Source organism: Sus scrofa, chromosome 2, assembly GCF_054392235.1.
Source record: "Sus scrofa isolate SSC_HxYL_T2T_F1_AM1 chromosome 2, Sscrofa_HxYL_maternal_Yorkshire_Landrace_v2.0, whole genome shotgun sequence".
Lineage (NCBI taxonomy): Eukaryota > Metazoa > Chordata > Mammalia > Artiodactyla > Suidae > Sus > Sus scrofa.
Genome location: NC_139384.1, coordinates 99,051,845 through 99,071,224, shown reverse-complemented (window position 1 = coordinate 99,071,224; position 19,380 = coordinate 99,051,845).

The window sequence follows — 19,380 nt, the reverse complement described above, 5'->3', positions numbered from 1 at the left end:
AGCCCGGGGAAGGCCCCTCCTGTTGGTTGGAGTTGGACGGCATTGTGACCTTTGCTTGTTGGGTTTTTTTTTTAAGACATGCAAATATTATATTTGGTTGGGTCTGTGGTTAAACACGTCTTGAATGTTTCAGACCTCAACTTCTTGGTGATCTCATAAAGTTTCCACAGACTGTGTGTCATTCACAACCTAAGTATCTGGAAGGAAACCCAACTTTAAAATGTAGTTCCCAGTGATTTCAGCCTGAAAGGTGATCTGTCTGTTTTTCTGACATCTCCAAGTCACTGGAATGTGCATTGGCAATATTTCTAGACCAGATTTCTGGGGAACTGCCTCACTTGTCTAAGAGACACAGTTAAGTTAAAGACACTAAAACAAGGCTCTTGGCTTCCCCATTGCAACTACACAGATGGCTGCTTTGGAGACTAGCATATATATTAGCCGAGACAAACAGGCACATGTCCTGAAAGGAGAGAATTGTCCAACTGACCTTAGAAGCATGGCTTCTGAGAAGGCCATTAAGAATATCGTAATTGCTTTACATGGTCAGACCACTGGTTGATATAGCTCAGCATTCATTCATTTGATGTACACGTCCTGCGTAGGGGCTACGGGCCAGGCTCTGTGCTAAGCCCACATGAAATCAGACACAGTTTCTGTCCAGTTGGGCAGACACGTACAGTGCCCTGTGCAGCTGTTCAACTGGTGGAAGAGTGACCACCCTTGCCCTGGAGGAGTTGGGGAGTTTCCTAGAAGAGGCTCCATAGGAACTGGGTCTGGAAGATCAGTGATCATTCACCTGTCTTAGATGAGAGAGGCAAGGGAACATCAAGGAAGTAAGTGTAACAAAGGGATGGCATTGAAAAGGAGCGCTCTGGAGTTCCCATCGTGGCTCAGTGGTTAATGAATCTGACTAGGATCCATGAGGATGCAGGTTTGATCCCTGGCCTTGCTCAGTGGGTTAAGGATCTGGCGTTGCCGTGAGCTGTGGTGTAGGTCACAGATGCGGCTCGGATCCCATGTGGCTGTGGCGTAGGCCGGCTTGGTAGCTTCAATTCGACCTCTAGCCTGGGAACCTCCATATGCCACAGGTGTGGCCTTAGAAAAAGACAAAAAAAAAAAAAAAAAAAAAAAAAAGAAGAAAAAGAAAAAGAGTGCTCTGTGTTCTTTGAACTTGCGAGCCCAGAACACAGGTGCCTCGAGAGGGGCAGCAGGAACATTTCTGTGGGACATGGTGGCTTGGTCTTCCTAGGCTGATCTTCACCACCTATTGCATCTACCCAGGCATTCCTCTGGCCTTTTTTGGACCCACTTTTAATTTTCATTTTCAACACCTTATAGGCGTAACAAGTTCCATTTAGAGGCCCCAGGCTGTGTAAAGATGTACTTCCTTTCAGTTGTCCTAAAATACTTCCCTAAATGATCCCCACCTGGGTCATGTCCCCCCTCTTTTTTATAATTACAGCATTTTGGTCCTCCTACCTAATCCCCAGGAGTCACAGAGATCAAGAATGGATTTGAAAGGCACTGTTGAAATCCTGACTGGGGGAACTATGACCACTTAGAAGCCAAGAGCCACCCCGCTTCGCCTTTCACCTCACACCCACAGGTTGCATGTTGCTTTTTTGTAACGCTTGCCCCCTTTGATAACCTCCCTGGATGTTAATGTTCTTTTATTTGTGTTTCAAATAAAACCAGAAAACCAATTTATTCATGGCAACGAGAACTAGATCTTCTAAGGGACTCAGGGTAGCCAGCGCAGGAGGCTCTCCCCTTGCTGCTGGTTAGAAGGATGCAGATGCTGAATAGCACCAGGTGTTGAGCGCCCGTGGCATCTGTCTCCACAATAAGGACTCCCCAGGCACCTGGGCTAGACAGGCCAAGCCTGAGGCCTGGGAGGCCCCCCCCCCCTCAAGGACAGACTCTGGAGAGTCACCTGCTTCTGATACCATAAGGATAAAACGTTCCCGGAACGGCAAAGTCCTTCTAAGTGAAATGAAAGTGGCTTTGTGAACAGTGGTCCTCATTCCCTAGGATACTTTGGGATGCTCCTGAAACAGGATGCTATCAGCCAGAGCCATTCTGGACCATTTAAAGGAAAGGATGGAACCCATCTCAAACAATCCCTGGAGTAAAGTGTTGGCTCCTCGTGTGCGAGTTTTCTTCCTCCTTCTCAGAGACCTGAATGTGCATGGCTCTGCCCTGGGTCTTTTCCCTTTGGTTTCTCCTTGCTTCTTGGCATGGAAGGCAGTAGGATGGAGGGGCTGGAATAAAGAGCATGGATCCAAGTCTGAACCCAAGTGAAGGAGGTGTAGGGGGGAGGAGGCAGGGGAGGAAGCGTCTTGGGCCACCAGCAATCTAAGGAAGTTTGACAAGGCTATGGGGGCTTCCTGGAACCTAACTGCCATCAAAAGGGTCTGGCCTCCAAGGAACAGACTGCCTAATGCCCCTGCCATGCTCAGTCACAGACCAGAAGAGCCTTTGGGAAGCCTGGCCCCCGCACATGGTGATGGGTCTCGAAGAGCAGCAACTGGGCTTCAACCAACTAAGGTCCCTGAACTCAGAGGTCTACGAGGTCCATGCCCGGGGTAGCCTCACCAGGAATCCACCTCATGTCATCGCCACCCGCCAGCTTCTCTCACGCTTCAGGTCTTAGACTAAATATCACTTCCTCAGAGAAGCTACCCCGAACTTGTGGATCAATGAGGTTTCCCTGCTCTCTGCTCCCCCAACACATCACTTTACCCCAAGTTCCTGTTCAATTATCTGATGCCCCAGATACACTCTGAACTCAGAATGGCTAGAACTGTGTCTGTACTGTTCCCCCACTGAATCCACACTACTTGGCAGCACCTGGCCCCTGGAAGACAGTGTTTGTTGCATGACTAAATGACTAGTCTCTGATGCAGGTGCCATAGCTCAAACTGTGTGACAGTCTCAGTTTTGGGGAAGGTGCTTCTTCTGAAATGGATCTTTCTAAATATAAGCATCACTTTTATGGGGTATTTTCAATTTTCAGGCTGAGGTTTCAGAACCATTTAAGAAACCCCTTGAGGGAAACATTCCGAGTTAGAACGATATTCCTGAGTCATGGTGGCTATTTCCCAATTCCACCTTGGCATAGAGTCTGGAGCCAGAGAGATGGAGATGACAAGATTTAGTAGAAACCTAGCTCCTGCTTTGATCACCAACAGATCTTAAATTTCTTCTCTGTAAACCTGTGTTCCTACTTGTTTTCCTCCTTGGGTTATTAAGAGCCTCAAAGACCATAAGAAATATGAGAATGTATTGGCTGGTTCTGATGCCAGCCCAAGCCCGGCTTATGTGTTACTGCTATTGCTTATGGACTACAGGTCAGGGCGAGGGCAATGCGGGTGCGAGTGAGTGAAGGGAAGGGATGATATAGATCAGGACATCAAGACTCCCCAAAATATTTGGGGGAGTGGTTGTGCCTTGGAAAGCACCATAGGGCTTCAGAGAAGACGGAGCTGCCTAAAAAGGACCCCAGACCTGTCTGGGAAGTAAGGAGGGATTCAGAAGCCATGGAGATCCCCTCACTCCCAGAATTGTGCACTAGGAGTGAAAATGGGATCCTGAGGTTGCCAGACTCTAAAGTGGTCTCTTAGTTCCAACGAATACTCTTCACTGGGAAAAATGTGGGCAGTTCTGTGGTATGAAGCAGCACTTCCTGACAAAGAAGTCTGTCGATCCATTTAAGATGTTCCGAAGAGTGTCCCTCAAGATGTCTCAAATGCCTCCGCCAAGTTGGCCAAGGCTCTAGGAAACATTACATGCTGCTGAGAACCATGTGGGGTTGGCAGAGGCTGCTCTTCTGCTTTGCGCACAGACCAGTTCAACCTCGGCCCCCCGGGAACGACCTGCTGGGGCCCCTCCCTGCTTCCAGAGTGCCCACTGTAAACACCTCGGGTCGGGAGCCCCTTCTCAGTGCCTGAGGTTGCAGTGCATGCTTGGAATGCATCTTAGCATCAGAAAATCCAGAGATCTGGTCCAAGCCTTGATTTCACCGAATCAGCTCTGTGACCTTGGGCTATTTCCTTCATAATGACCTTTTCATCTATGAAATGGAGCAACAGCAGCAGCCTTCCTGCTGTTTTGTATAAGGATTCCAGATAACATATGCCAAATATCTGATACACAGTAAATACGCAATACATGAGCAGAATCATTATTGAACTTAGTTGGGAGTGGAAAACAGACCCGGAATTGGACCCTAGTTTTGCCACTTATTAGCTGTGTGACCTTGGGCACCTTACTTAGCGTCTCTGAGTCTCGTTATTTTCCTTAATTGTAAATTGGGAAAATAGTACTTAACCTTCAGCAGTGTCACAAGGATTAATTTAAAAAAAGTGCATACTTAGGTGCCTGGCACATGGTACTCAATAAAAGGTATTTGTTTGGATTATCTGTAGATTAAAGAAGGAATGGAAATTCTTCATTGAGTTTGAACTAAATGAAGTACAAACTAAATGAAGTATGCATAGTATGTATAAGGACAGCACGCCAATTTGAATTGTTCTGCTAGAAACAAATTGTTTTCTAAAGCAGGCTGCCTGATACAAAAATAATAAGAAATTTAAAAATAAGAATAATAAAACAAGCTGCCTTTTTTCCCCAGGTTAGACCAGTTCTGAACCTGTGGGCAGCAGAGGCAGAAGCTGGGGACTGGCCCAGGGCCTGGAAGGGTCAGGCCTTGGCTCCCCGCTTTGGGGCCCTCCTGCATTCGCGAATCTTCCAGGGGACATTTTCGCCTCCAGCCCAAGGTCCCCTGAGGAGAGCTGGAGCAAGAGGTCACCGTTATTTACGCTGCCACAGAATTTTCAGACCATGAGACTCCTGTCTCTCCCCAGGCTGGGCTGGCCCATCCCCAGGAAGGAAGGAAGCCAGGAGGTGGAGGAGGTTACAAAACCATTTCATATCCATCCTGTTTTTAATTGATTTCACAGTAGGGGAAGAAAAATCGGAATCCTTCCTACATGACCTTTCAATGCGGGAGTCCTCCTCTGCTCAGGAAAACGCATCTGGGAAGTGCTGGAGGTAGTCTTTGCGCACGCGGTTTTTCTGCCCGCAGCGACAAGCGCGGGCAGTGCCAATCCTGCTCCTGCCAGCGCCTGCCCCGAGGGCTGCTCCTGTGGCCCCCAGTGCGCCACCCCCTTCCCACACCTGGGTGTGGGAAGACGGGTGCAAAGACGCGTGGCCGGGCCTCTGCCCTGAGCTCCAGCAGGACTCAATGTGCCTGCTGGGATCTCCCAGCCCCTTAGATCCAGGCACCCCACCCCACTTGTGGAGGCCCCAAGTCCACCTGAGATTGTTCATGGCTTCCTGGGAGGGGACAGAGGTGGCTAACATTCTACAGTTGCCTTTGGCTTTGCTAATTTTCTGCATCTTGTGCCTCCACCACCAGCAGCAAATTGTGTATGATGTGTTTTTCGTCAGGATTCATTGGTTGTCAAGAGTGGCCACGGGAGTTACAGAGAAATTAGTGAACACATGCAGGTTTGAGACTCCTTTTCTTTTTTCTTTTTTGTCTTTTTTAGAGCCACACCCACAGCATATGGAGGGTCCCAGGCTAGGAGTCTAATTGGAGCTGTAGCCACTGGCCTACGCCACAGCCACAGCAACATCAGATCCGAGCTGTGTCTGCGACCTACACCACAGCTCACGGCAACGCCAGATCCTTAACCCACTGAGCGAGGCCAGGGATCAAACCCGCAACCTCATGGTTCCTAGCTGGATCCGTTTCCACTGTGCCACGAAGGCAACTCCGAGACTCCTTTTCTTAGAAGGCAACTCAACCACCCAACCACGGGTGTGGAGGGGATGGGGCGCATCTGCATTTATTAATTATTTTTAAATATAAACTCTGCCTCTAGGGAGGGAAACCAGGTAACTGAGGAACAAGGCAGGTGGGGACTTGGCACATCTTTTTAACTTTTGAATTTTGCACCATTGATATGTATGACTACTATACGCCTATATGTGCACACATATATATCATGTGTATATATATACACACACACAGACATTCATATGTATGTACACCTTCTGCCTTCTAAATGCCCCAGCCCCTGTCCCTCTAAAGAGCCAGTCCTTCAGGGCTGATTTCTCCCAACAAATTACGTCCTTAGCAATTTCATCCACCCTCTCTGAGCCTGCACGAATTTCCAGTCAGTCTTGCTCAGGTTGGACCCAGGCACAAACCATCTCATGGTGTAGCAGGGTGTAGCATAGTATCTATTTCCCCAGAGCTACCCTTGTCTCCAGTCAATTCTTTAAGGCCTACTAGTGGAGAAGTAAGAATGTAGACACCAGTGATCAAGTTTGCAGTCTTGTCTGGGGGTAGTTTGTGGTGCCCCTGAACCATTGACAATAGTCACGTCAAACATCACTGATCACCATAACAAATGCAGAAATGAAAAAGTTTGAAATATTACGAGAATTACCAAGATGTGATACAGACACAAATGTTGGAAAATGGCACTGACAGACTTGCTCAACACATGGTTGCCACAAACATTCACTCTGTAAAAAAGGGAAAAACAAAACAAAACCCACAAACCTGTGCTATCTACAGAGCATAATAAAATAAAACAAGCTATGCGTATATAGACTATGTTTCCCCTATACGTACATACCATGTGTAAAAAACTATGATAAAGTTTAATTAATAAATTAGGCACAGTAAAAAAATTTCTTTCCTTTTTTTTTTTTTTTTTTTGTCTTTTTAGGGCCACATCCATGGCATATGGTGGTTCCCAGGCTAGGGGTCTAATCAGAGCTGTTGCTGCCGGCCTACGCCACAGACACAGCAACGCCAGATCTGAGCCATGTCTGCGACCCACACCACAGCTCACGGCAACACGGGATCCTTGACCCACTGAGCAAGGCCAGGGATTGAACCCACATCCTCATGGTTCCTAGCCAGATTCGTTCCCTCTGCGCCACGACGGGAGCTCCAAGAAAATTTCTGAATTGTCACTCTTGTTCTCCGAAGACATTATTAAGTAAAATAAGGGTGGCTTGAACACAAGCACAGCGCTATCGCGACAGTCAGTCTAATAACCCAGCTGGCCACTAAGTGACTAACCACAATCTGTTGGACAAAAGGAATGAGTCACTCCCCAAGCGAGATGGAGTGGGAGGGTGCACAATTTCATCATGCTACTCAGAATGGCCCACAATTTAAAACTTGGGAATTATTTCTGGAATTTTCTTTTCTTTCTGTCTGGCTGTCTTTTTAGGGCCACACCTGAGGCACAGGGAAGTTCCCAGGCCAGGGGTTGAATCAGAGCTGCAGGTGCTGGCCTACACCACAGCCACAGCAACGCTGGATCTGAGCCAGTCTGCCACCTGCACCACAGCTCATGGGAATGCAGGATCCTTAACCCACTGAGTGGGGCCAGGGATTGAACCCGCATCCTCATGGATACTAGTGGGCTTTGTCACCACTGAGCCACTACAGGAACTCTCTGCAATTTTCCGTCTCATATTTTTGGATCAATTGACCAGGGGGAATTGAAACCCAGGGTAAGTGGGGACCACTGTTCTTCTCACTTTTGAAAATGGAACCCAAACAGAAGAAGGCCTCCCTCCTACAGCTGGCCCCACCTCCCCAGTAGTTCTGGGCAGCGTGGGACGGTCCCGTCCCCCAGAGTCCTAGAGGCTCTTCGTGGGCTTCTTCCCCTCCCCCGTGCAGTGTGAATAGTGCTGCCCTCCGCCCCCCTGTGCTGTGGTCTCAGGGTTCAGCCAATCCCAGGAAGCTCCAACCCCAAAGACCCAGGTCTGTGAGGGGGCCATGGTCCCTCCCCAGCTGCCACAGCTCCACAAAATTCCAGTACAGAAGGCAATGGCTTCATCCTTTCTGCCTCAGCACCCACCCCGCCCCCTCGCCTCGGAAAAGCATCTCCCAGGGCGCTGCACTCCGCTCCGCAGCTAAATGCCGGAACCAGCCAGACTCCTCCTCCGCCATCACCTCCCACAGCCTCTCCATCTCCAAATCCTAAAACCCGGACGTCTGCTTTGGGAGCCCAGAATAAAGTCTCATCGCTTGTCATGTTCAAACCGCCTCTGCCTGGGCTGAGCAGAGCGGCTAGTCGGCCACGCGGGGTCTCCCTCCACTGCTGGGAATCCCTGAAAGGCACAGCCCAGGGAGCGCTGGTCATCCCATCTGCCTCTTGGGGTTCCCCGCCGCCGCCTGAGCCCCCAGTTCACCTCCCGAGCTCCTGTAACTCATTTCTCCAGGATGAGCTTCTTTAACTGTATAGACTCACTCTTTGCAAGTGAGCAAGTGACACTGCCCCCATGCCATCCTTGATCCCACCCAATGTAACTTTCCGGTCTAGGACAGACAGTGGTTCTTCCTGAATGGCTGGGGGCTAAGAGAAGTGGATCATTTGCATTCCTCTTGGGACTCAAGGCTGGAAAAGCCCAACCTCAAGAACATGTATGGCTCCCAACAGGCTCCCTGACCTCAACAGGACTCCTTAGATCCACACTGAGTCTACATCCCTCCACACCTCTTTCCACTGTCCCCTTCTGGCCTATGGCCTGCTCATGCTGCACCAGCACAACTGGCCCCAAAAACTTCCATTGCCTTCCAAAGAAACCCCATCTCTGATTCCCCAGGGCCTAGATAAGATCCCTAGGCCACTCAACCTAGCATTGCTTGTGTTATACTAATTTAAGCACCATGCAGAGGTAGAGAGAAGAATAGCCTCTCACTGCAAAGATACCACATTTTAACCTCCAGAACTTGTGATTACGTTTGGTTACATGGCAAAGGGGCATTACCATCTCTGATGGAATTGTTTGCCAACCCTGAGCCAGGGCGATTACCCCCAGTACTGGCTTTGATGGGCCCATGAGCCAAGGAATGCGAGTGGCCTTGGAGGCAGAGAAAAGAGCTTTACAGCTTCCAGAAAGGAACGCAGTCCTGCCAGCGCCTTGATTTTACCCACAGGAGAACCATGTCAGACTTCTGACTTAGAGTACTATAAAATCCTGTGTTGTTCTAAGCCACTAGGTTTGTGGTCCTTTATTATGGCAGCGAATAGGAAACCAATATCTGGAGGTACCAAGAATTCAGTCTTAAATTCTAACTTCGGGAAAAATTGTTCTAACTCCATACCACTTAGCATCTAAACCTGCAGCTGTCTTACTCAGATTTATGAGGTCTTCACCATCTGTTTCAAGAACAACTTGCTTTACTTTGGTGTAAATAGATAGTTTATCCTGGTGATTTCCTTGAAAACAAGAGAATCTGCTCCCAAGTTTAAAGTGCCCATCTCCAGAAACCCAAATGGCAGTTCCTTTACTAAAAAAATTACACTTTAAGGTCCCCTTCTTTAGGAAGGCTCTCCAAGGCATCTTTCCTCTATTTCTTTTCTTTCTTTCTTTCTTCTTTTCTTTTTTTCTTTTTTTTTTTTTTAGGGATGCACCTGCAGCATATGGAAGTTCCCAGGCTAGGGGTCCAATTGGAGCTTCAGCTGCCAGCCACAGCCACAGCCACAGCAACGTGGGGTCTGCGCCGCATCTCTGACCTACACCACAGCTCACGGCAACCCGGATCCTTAACCCACTGAGCAAGGCCAGGGATCGATCCCACAACCTCATGGTTCCTAGTTGGATTCGTTTCAACTGCACCATGATGGAAACTCCTTCCCTCCGTTTCAATTGCTGTTATGAGGTTCAGATTCAGGCCAGCTCTAGCACTTCCTTGAGACAGCCTCGCCCTGCCCCCATTCCATTTCTCAGCACTTCCACTATCAGGATCTTCCTAGAGTCTGACCATCCTTCTCCTGTTGGTGAATATTCAATGGCTCCCTATTGCTCTCAGGATACAGCATGTAGCCTCTAAGCACAGATCAATCCCTGCCCACATTTCTGGCTTCATTTCCAGCACAGGTCAAACTAGCAGCAGGTGTGTCTATCAAACATGGAGGCACAGAGTCAAGCTGTGCAAAGGACTGGGGAAAGCAGATCCCCATAGTTTTGGGAATTCAGACTTGGAGTACATCGCCTTGGCTGTGACAGTTTGAATTGTGTCTCCCCCAAATTCAGATCTTGAAGTCTCAGCTTCCAGCACCTCGGAATGTGACCTTCGTTGGAAAAAGGGTTTTTGCAGCTGTAATCAGTTAAGATGAGGTCATACTGGAGAAGAAGGGTGGGCCTCTGTTCCAGCATGACCGGTGCTCTTATTAAAAAGGGCAAGGAAGCACGCACATGGGGATCAGGCCACATGAAAAGGGAGCTAAGTGGCCAGGAGCCAAGGGACCGCCGGAAGCCAGGAGAGATGTCTGGAGCAGATTCTTCCCTGACACCTTCTCAGGGAGTGTGGCCCAGATGACATCTTGATTTTTGGAATTCTAACCCAACTGTGAAGCAACAAACGCCTGCTGTTCTAAGTCACCCAGGAAGTGGTGCTTTATTACAAGAGCCCTAGGAAGCTAATGGAGAGACCCCACCCTCCCTGCCACCCTGGTTTCTCAGCTTCAGACCTTCTCCACCATTTGCTGGTACTGCCCATGGCTCTCTGTGTGGAAATGTGGGCGCACAGTAGGGCTGCGAGAGTGGAGAGACTCGCATCTTCAAAGGTCCACAAAATTCATGATGATGCAAATTGAGAAGCCCCTGCCCTTTACTCTCTCCCTGCTTCTCAACTTCATGGAAACCAGTGGCTATGAAGAGCTCATTAAAAGAGAGCATTAGTCAGTCTGTCTGCAGCAGTTTGGTTTTGTTCTGGTCCTCCTAAGAGATAATGAGGGGTCAAGGACCATTCAGTTTTCTCAAAACATCAAATGTGCCATGGAGATCAAAGCATGACTTTCATCTCTTTCCTGTGCTCCTGGTGCTTCCTTTCAGTTTACTCCAATCCTTGTGTTCTCTTAATTAAAACCAAAATGGACTCAACTCTTCAGTCACATTTAAGAAGAGGTGAAGCCAGAGTGGTTATGTCTGGGCTCCAGGAAATGCCCTGAGCATGATGTCCATGTGAGAAAAGACTGTGCCAGAGAAGCTCCTGCTGTACAGCACAGGGAACTGTATCCACTCCCTTGTGATGGAACATGAAGGAGGGTCATGTGAGAAAAAGAGTATCTATATAGATGTATGACTGGGTCACTTTGCTGTACAGTAGACATTAATGGGACACTATAAATCAACCATGATGGAAAAATTTAAATCAAAAATTTTGAAAAAAAGCCTGTGCTAAGGGAAAGTGAACCCAAGCTGTAACCATCCTTTCCTGGAAGGATGACCATCCTCTGTCCAGGAGGCTGAATGTCAGGTGGGTCCCACCAGCCCTAGGGAGGAAGGAGACCAACTGGACACAAAGGCCCTGCTCAGAGGGGGTGAGGCTGGGACAAAGGGCCAGGAAATGGGTGGGGGACTTGTGTCAGATCTGCTCCCAGATCCCAAGCCCTGAGGATCATCTTTAGATGGATGAACGTCCATAGGTGAGGGTGAGGGGATGGAGGCTGGGCTTGGGAGGAGAGGGAGCGAGGAGAAAAAGAAAAGAGAGGGAAGGACGACAGGTGGCAGGAAGAGACTAAAGAGAAAACGGCATCAAGGCTGATGCAGAGAGAGAGGCTGTGTCCTGTGGTCAGGCCCTGGAGACAGTCTATGGGGTCCTGGGTCCACTCCCTGTCAACTTGGCCAGCCCTTGGTGGGCTTGTGCCCCAGGCAAGGCTGGCTTTCCCTGGAGGAGGGCCAGGCAGTGCCAAGTAAGGGCTTCCATAAAGGCCACCTTCCTTCCCCACAAACATCTTCCCCATAAACGCTGGCCTCAACTGTCTTTGCCATTTGTCCCTATGGGTTAAAGAAACAATTAAAGCTAAGACGTCTTGAAGGTTGACGTGCTCCAGGCACTATGCATTGTTCATGTATGAGCTGATTTCCTAGCTTCCCGAGGTAGGTGCTCTGATCATCATCTCCACGTTTCAGACGAGAAAGCTGAGGCCCCAAGTGGTGGAGTGACTCACTCAGTGTCATCAAGCTGCTAGGTGGCAGAGCCAGGATTTAAACACAGCCTGGCTGGCTCCCGAGTCCACATTTTTCCCATCGCACTACACTTATTTCCTAAATGAAAACCATCGGGAACTCTACCGCCACAGCTTTCAAAACCATGTGTTGCTCCCTAATTGGGGTGTTTTAGGAGGAGAGGTTGTTTTGAAGATAATTAATGAGAAACATTTGTAACCATGGCCACTGAGCACCTCTCTGAGGTCCTCCAGCTGGGTTCACTAACAAGTACTGTTCACACTCTTGTGCCTACCACCGCCCCCCAACCCCTCCCAACCCCAAGCTGCCAATGGGAAGCAACAGGCAGATTCCACAAATCATAAAACTCCATCTCGTTACCTTATAATACTATGTGTAAAAACAGGTCATCAGGCTGGCAAAGCTGTCACATCAAGTACCATTACTTAATCTTTGGAAGCCAAACGACAACACTAGATGATAGAAAAACAAGTCGGTTTGTCATGTGAGTTTACTGACCTTCTTCTCTCAGCTTCTATAGGCAGTGAGATTCCATAACAGTCGTATTACCAAAACACAACAGTAACTACTGTCATAAATTAGGCCTCTCCTGGACAACTTTTACGCATTAGAAGAGAATACTGGATGTGGAAATTGCCTGCTTAATTTTACCGTTGAGAGCACCAAGGCACAGAAGGAATACACGTTTAAATGATTTACTGAAGGTCAGCTGGAGGCCAGAAGTTTTTAATCCTAATCGTAAATCAAAATCACCAACAGAAGCTTCTAACTATGCAGCTACTTGGGGACCAGTCCAGCTCCAAGTCAGGACCTCAGGTGAGTGACGTCAAAGAGTAACTAGGCAGGTTGATTAGTGACAACTGCCTAGTTACTGACCCTATATGATGCTCTCTCCCCCACCCCCTGTTGTCTTTTTCCATGCCTCTTTGTTATTCCCAGGATAAATAAAAGAAAAAGACAGACACATTGTCATCTGTGTTTCATACACATACAGAAAGCCTTTCAACAACATTTCCCTGTAAAGGCACGGCCCCTACCTCTATCTTGATACTTACTTTAGTGCATTACAAGTATCCCCCCAACCCTGTGCCATAGGGTGATGTCTGAGACAAGGACGTGACTTTGCTTCATAAGATTTATATATTCAGATGAACAAACTAGATGTTCAATAAGTGTTTCTATATAAAGGAGGAGGAAAGGGGATATGAGGAAAATGGCTGTAAGAGGAACAATTAGAATCTTTTAATTCATGGGCCCCAAGATATTCGGAAAATAAGTATTTCTGTCAGTGACAGGAAAGGATATGTGTCAGAATTACTTAAAGGGCCATGAGGAAATCTTGGTCAATGGCACAGGTTGAACCACTATGGGAAGTTTCTCATTATGCTCTGACCCCATATAAGTTCTGGATAAAATAGAGCAACATAATGTTCCTGTTGTCGTCATCATTATTACCATTGTTTTACAGAAAATCTCAAAATTAAGCAAGGAAATTTCCCAGTAGGAAAGAAGGGGAAACTCAAACTCATAAAACTGTCCATAGGACCATGAGAAACATGTGCTGGCAGACAAGATGCAGTTTAAGAGCCATGAAAAGAGAATTAAGCTTTGGGCCCGCAGGTGGTAAGAAGCAGAAACTGACCTCTTTTTTCCAACCCCCTAGAAACATCAATGGCTTGATGGATGAGGGAGCTGACATGTCTGAAGCAAGGTCCTGGAGCGACACCCCACTGTGTTTGGCAGACTGCGGGCAGGATGTGGCAGAAGTCTTCACTGAGAGGGGGCAGGTCAGAGAAATGACCGGTTGTGTCAAGTTGGCTCATTAGTTACCAGGGAAACCAGTGAGTGGCACGCCCCTTCACCACCCCCTTTGATAAGAATAATCACCAGCTGGGGCCTGGGGCGAGTACATAGGAAGGTCAGTTATGTGCACTGGGGACAGGTGAAGCAGGCACTGGTTGGTCAGGGGATGTTCAGAGAGCAAGAGAACAGCCATCCTGAGTGGCCTCCACCCCTCCACACTCTGCATGACCCTTCCAATCTTGGTCTGCTCCTCTTGGTCTGCGATATCCCTGGGGAGAACCTGACCTCTTTGAATAAAGTTAAAAGCCAGGACGAGCTGTTCCTTCCATGAAATAAGGACTAGAGAATTCTGCCCACTGGTCTAAGCAACAGCAGGAAGCTGACCATCTGCCCAGCGTTGTGGGTGGTGGAAGAGTAGACCTCTAGAAATCAAACTTCCAAAATTGTACCATGTGGAGGTGTTAGTCAGAATTTCTCCAAACCAGAACTAAAGAAAGTTATAGTCAAAAAATAAACATATAAAGTGTCCAGGAGTGAACCCTGCAAAGGCAAATGTGAACCGAACGATCCAGAAGCCCACACGACACATGTTCAAAGCATTCTACAGGAAACTCTAGCTGCGAGAGATGAGCTCCTGGTGAAGAGGTTTAATTTCATGAAGAAAGGAACGATCTTGAAAGACAGTCAACAGAGGAAATACTTGGGAAAATCTGTACCCCATCAACGACAGATAATAGAATAACATGAAAAGGTTTTTAAATACTCATGTAACTATTCAAACGGAGGAAAAGGAAAAGACGCAAAGCAATATTAGGGCATTAGGAAAAAGGAACATGCAAATTCAAGAAAGCAGCATTTTATGATATTAGTATATACACCCGAAAAATATAAGCAATGGGAAATGATAATGGGACACAGTAAGATGGTTAAGGACAAGATAAATAGAGAATGGTCTTCCTATATAAAAGCAATAACCCCTTAGCACATAACAACAAAAAGACCTCATTTGTAATAACCACAATAACAAAAATATAAAATGTCTAGAAATAAATAGGAAATATTTAAGATCTATATGAAGAAAACTTTAAAATTCTACTGAGATATGCAAAAGACGCTTTGATAAAATGTAAAAACAAACCCTCTTCAGGCATAGGAAGATGTGATGTCAAAAAATGTTCATTACCCCTAAGTTAATCTCTTCTTGCTTATTTATTTTTCAGAAATAGAAGTTGATGAAATAATGGCCAAAGTTTTTCCAAATCTGATGAAAACAATATACCCACAGATCCAAGAAGTTCAGCAAAACCCAAACAAGTTAAAGACAAACCACACAAAAATGCATCATAATCAAATTGCTAGAAACAAGAAACAAAGATAAAATCTTAAAGGCAGTCAGAGCAAAACAAAACAAAACACATTACATATTGGGAAAATTCAAAATTCTTTGGTCATTAGCGACAGCGGAAGCCAAAAAGAAAAAAATAATTTGAACTGAAAGATTATGAAGATACAACATATTAAAATTTGTGGGCTGAAACTAAAGTGGAGCGTGAGAGAAATTTATAGCTTTAAAGACTTACATTAGAAAAGAAAAAAGTCTTGAATCAATTATCTAAGCTTTCCTCTTAGGAAGCTAGAAAAAGAAGAGAAAATTCAACCAAAGACAGGCAAAAACAGACTTGGGCAGAGATGGAAGAAGCCCATTACAGACTCTTCCACTGATTAAAATACTGGACAAAATACAAAGGCAGCTGCCTGAGCACTCTGAAAAGTAAAAAAAAAAAAAAAAAAAAAAAAGGAGGCAGGTTGAGGAGTCCAATATGAAGTAGCATGCCACACGGGGGTATGTTTCTGCCCCTGCTTCCCCCACCCCCCACCCCTCCCCACCCCCCCGGGTTGCTTATGCCTTTGATCCAAGGCTGGGCTGCAGTCATGGCTCCTATGGAGTCTCTAGTCATTAAGGAAAAGCAGAAGACTTTCATACCGGCGGACCTGCTCTAAAATAAACGCTAAAGGAAGTTCTTCAGGCAGAAGGAAGATGCTAGCAAAGGACAGCTTGAAACTTTGAGAATGAGGAAGAGCAACAGATATGATAAATATCTGCATTAATAAAAACATTTTTTCTCCCCTTCAGTTACTCAAAATGAGTATGACGACTAAAAGCAGCAATCCTAAGATTGTTCACGTTTCCGTGTATGTAGATGGACTACATTTGACAACTGCAAAGAGGGGACAGTAAGGATCAGCAGGGTTGTAAGGCTTCTACATTTTCCCTGAAGTGGTAAAATATTACCCCTAAGTAGACTGAAAGTTTAGTCCACACACACACCATATAGTAACTCCTAAAGCGTCACTAGAACAAAACAAAACAAAAAATCCAAAAAAGGTTGACGTCAAAACGCCAATAGAAAAATTGAAATGGAATCAATAATAGCCAATGTTCAAGTAATCGAAAAGAAGGTAGGAAATAGAAAACAGAGGAACACAAATTAGAGTGGAAAACAGAACACGGCGAATCTTCTTTCAACACAAAAACACAGATGGGAGACAAGTAAAAGAATGGAGAGAAAGAGACCATGCTGGACTGGCTGTACTATTATCAGGAAAAGTAGATGTCAGGGCAAGGACTATTTCAGAGATCAAGAGGGACATTTCATGATAATAAAGGGCTCAATTCACCGAGAAGATGTAACAATCTTAAATGCGTATGCCTCTAACAAAAGAATTTCAAAACACGTGTGCAGCCAGAACTCAAAGAACTGAAAGGAAAAACAGACAAGTCCACAATGATAGTTGGAGGTTTCAACAATCTTCTCTCAGTAACAGACAGATCAAGTAGGCAGAAGATCAGCAAGTGTATAGAAAACACAAACAATGCTATCAACGAACTTGACCTGAATGATGTTTTTATACAACACTTAACCCAGCAGCAGCAGCAGAATACACATTCTTCTCAAGTGCACATGAAACACTGCCTACAATAGATCACATTCCTTGGCAAATGCAGAATCATTGGAAGCAAACTCTAGTCTCAGAGGGGAATGGAATTACTCTAGAAATCAATATCAGAAAGATATTTGGAAAATGCTCATATTTTTAACGAGCAGAGTATCTGTGTTTATATATTACTTTTCTGTTTTGTGTCCTTAAAAATTTTACAGTAAAAATATAAACTAAAACTTTAAATGCTTAAACTGGTACAGAAGGAAAGCTTGGTGAGAATTAAAAGAATGAGTGCCCCCTCATCATCAGATTGTTATCAGAGACTCTGATGAAACTCAAAGGAGGGAATGGGATGGGTAGGAGGAAAGTGAGACCCTCCCAAACACCCAGAAGGAAACATCTATAACAATTAAGAACATGGTAGAGGAGTTCCCGTTGTGGCTCAGTGGTAGCAAATCTGACTAGCATCCATGAGGACACAGGTTTGATCCCTGACCTCACTCAGTGGGTTAAGGATCCAGCGTTTCCATGAGTTTTGGTGTAGGTCACAGACGCAGCTCCGATCTGGCATTGCTGTGGCTATGGTGTAGGCTGGCAGCTACAGCTCCAATGCGACCCCTGGCCTGGGAACTCCATATGCCTCAGGTGTGGCCCTAAAAAGACAAAGAAACAAGAACGTGGTAGAATTCTCATCTGCAAGTCAACTCTTCCATGTAAACTATTCAACTGTGAAATGTAAGCTATAGTTCCGTTTGGTCTGTGACACTTGGTAAAGTAAAAATAAGGGAAAATTGAGAACCTGCTGTCTCTCCAACAGTCTCTATTTGCCATGTCTCCCTTCTCTCCCACCACTGAATTTTTCCAATGTTAGGATTCCTGGCAGAGATTGGACAGAGTCACCAGGGACTCCAGGTCATGTGCAATGTCAGTTCAGGCCATGGAAAAATTCACCTGTTTCTGCTCACGGCTTGGCTCATTCCTCTCCCCTCAACATAAAACTTTTGTCAACCTCCACCTAAGCTGAGCAGCCACCACTATTACAGAATAGACCCTGAGGCTCAGCTCTGGGAATTTGAGCACGTTGCCTGACTGCTTCGGCTTGGTTTCCCCATCTGGGAACTAAAGGTAAAGAATCCATCTCACAGGAGCTGTGAAGATGAAATAAAATAACAGGTGTGAAAGTGCTTCGTGAGCGGGAAAAGCACCTCACAAATGATTTAGTCTGAGGCTCCGAGGGGGTGCTCCCTTGGGGTTGTGATCAGTTTCTTTTATCCTCCCAGAAATGGTGTGACCTGAGTCAGTGAATCTCTTATCATAGATGGAGGGCAGAGATGGCCAGCTGACCCCCCAAATCTCTGCTCCCCCCCCATGGGGTAGAATTGGTGCTGGAAAGTGGCTGGCCAGCCAGAAACCACATTTCCCAGCTCCCTTGGCATCCACGTCTAGATCTTGCCACTCTGAATGTGAGCCACAGCTTTAAAGAAGCAGAAGCGCTTTCTCCTTGCTCTTTTCTGCTCTTCTAGCTGGCTAAATGTGGATGAAAATGAGCAGACCCAGCCAACAGGGAGCCACAAGCCAGAAGGAGGCTGAGTCTCTGCATCAGCACATGGAAGAAGAGGGGCCCTCAGTCCGAAGACCTACCTACATGGGGCCATTACAAGAGTATGAAATAAACATCTGTGATGTTTGTGTCATCATATGTTTTTGGAATAGGTCATAAAGCAGTTGGCATGACCTGAACAAGGAGGGTGCATTAATGATTTCTAGTTTAAGTCCTTGCTCTGCCAAGATTTTGTGACCATGGCCATGGCACATGTTACCTGTACACTTTAAACCTCAGTGACCTCACCAGGAGAGTATGGATGATAATAGCTCTTTTTGTGAATGCTGAGTTGTTGTACAAGTTACTTGATATAAGCCATACAAGGTGCTAATAATGATAAATGTTCAATAAATCCTGGCCACTATTATTATTAGCAGCATGGGATTACTAACCCCCCACCCTTTTTTTTTTTTTTTTTTTTTGGTCTTTTTGCCTTTTCTAGGGCTGCTCCCACAGCATATGGAGGTTCCCAGGCTAAGGGTCTAATCAGAGTCGTAGCCGCCGGCCTACACCAGAGCCACAGCAATGCTGGATCCGAGCCGCGTCTGCAACCTACACCATAGCTCATGGCAATGCCGGATCCTTAACCCCCTGAGCAAGGCCAGGGATCAAACCCGGAACCTCATGGTTCCTAGTCGGATTCGTTAACCACTGAGCCACGACGGGAACTCCTACCAACCCTTTTTTGAAGGGTCATTCATTACAAGAACAATTTCTACCTTGGTACCTTGTCTCCAGGTGACTTATGGCCATTGCATGCATATCAAGTATTTTCTAAGGAAGCTTTTTCAGGGCTTTAATGTTTTCCTGGGCAGTTTTAAAATCTTTATTTAAACACAATTAACTGGCAAATCTCCATGTCTAAAGTTTAAGGCTCAGCTTACACCTAAAGAGTCACGTGTAGGTCATGACTTGACCAACAATTTCTTAGAAGCCTCACTCACCTGCCCGCTCTCCAGGCTGCGGTTAAGAAGTCAGGGACGCTGTTTTCTTACAGCTGCAGGTCCGACTGTAAC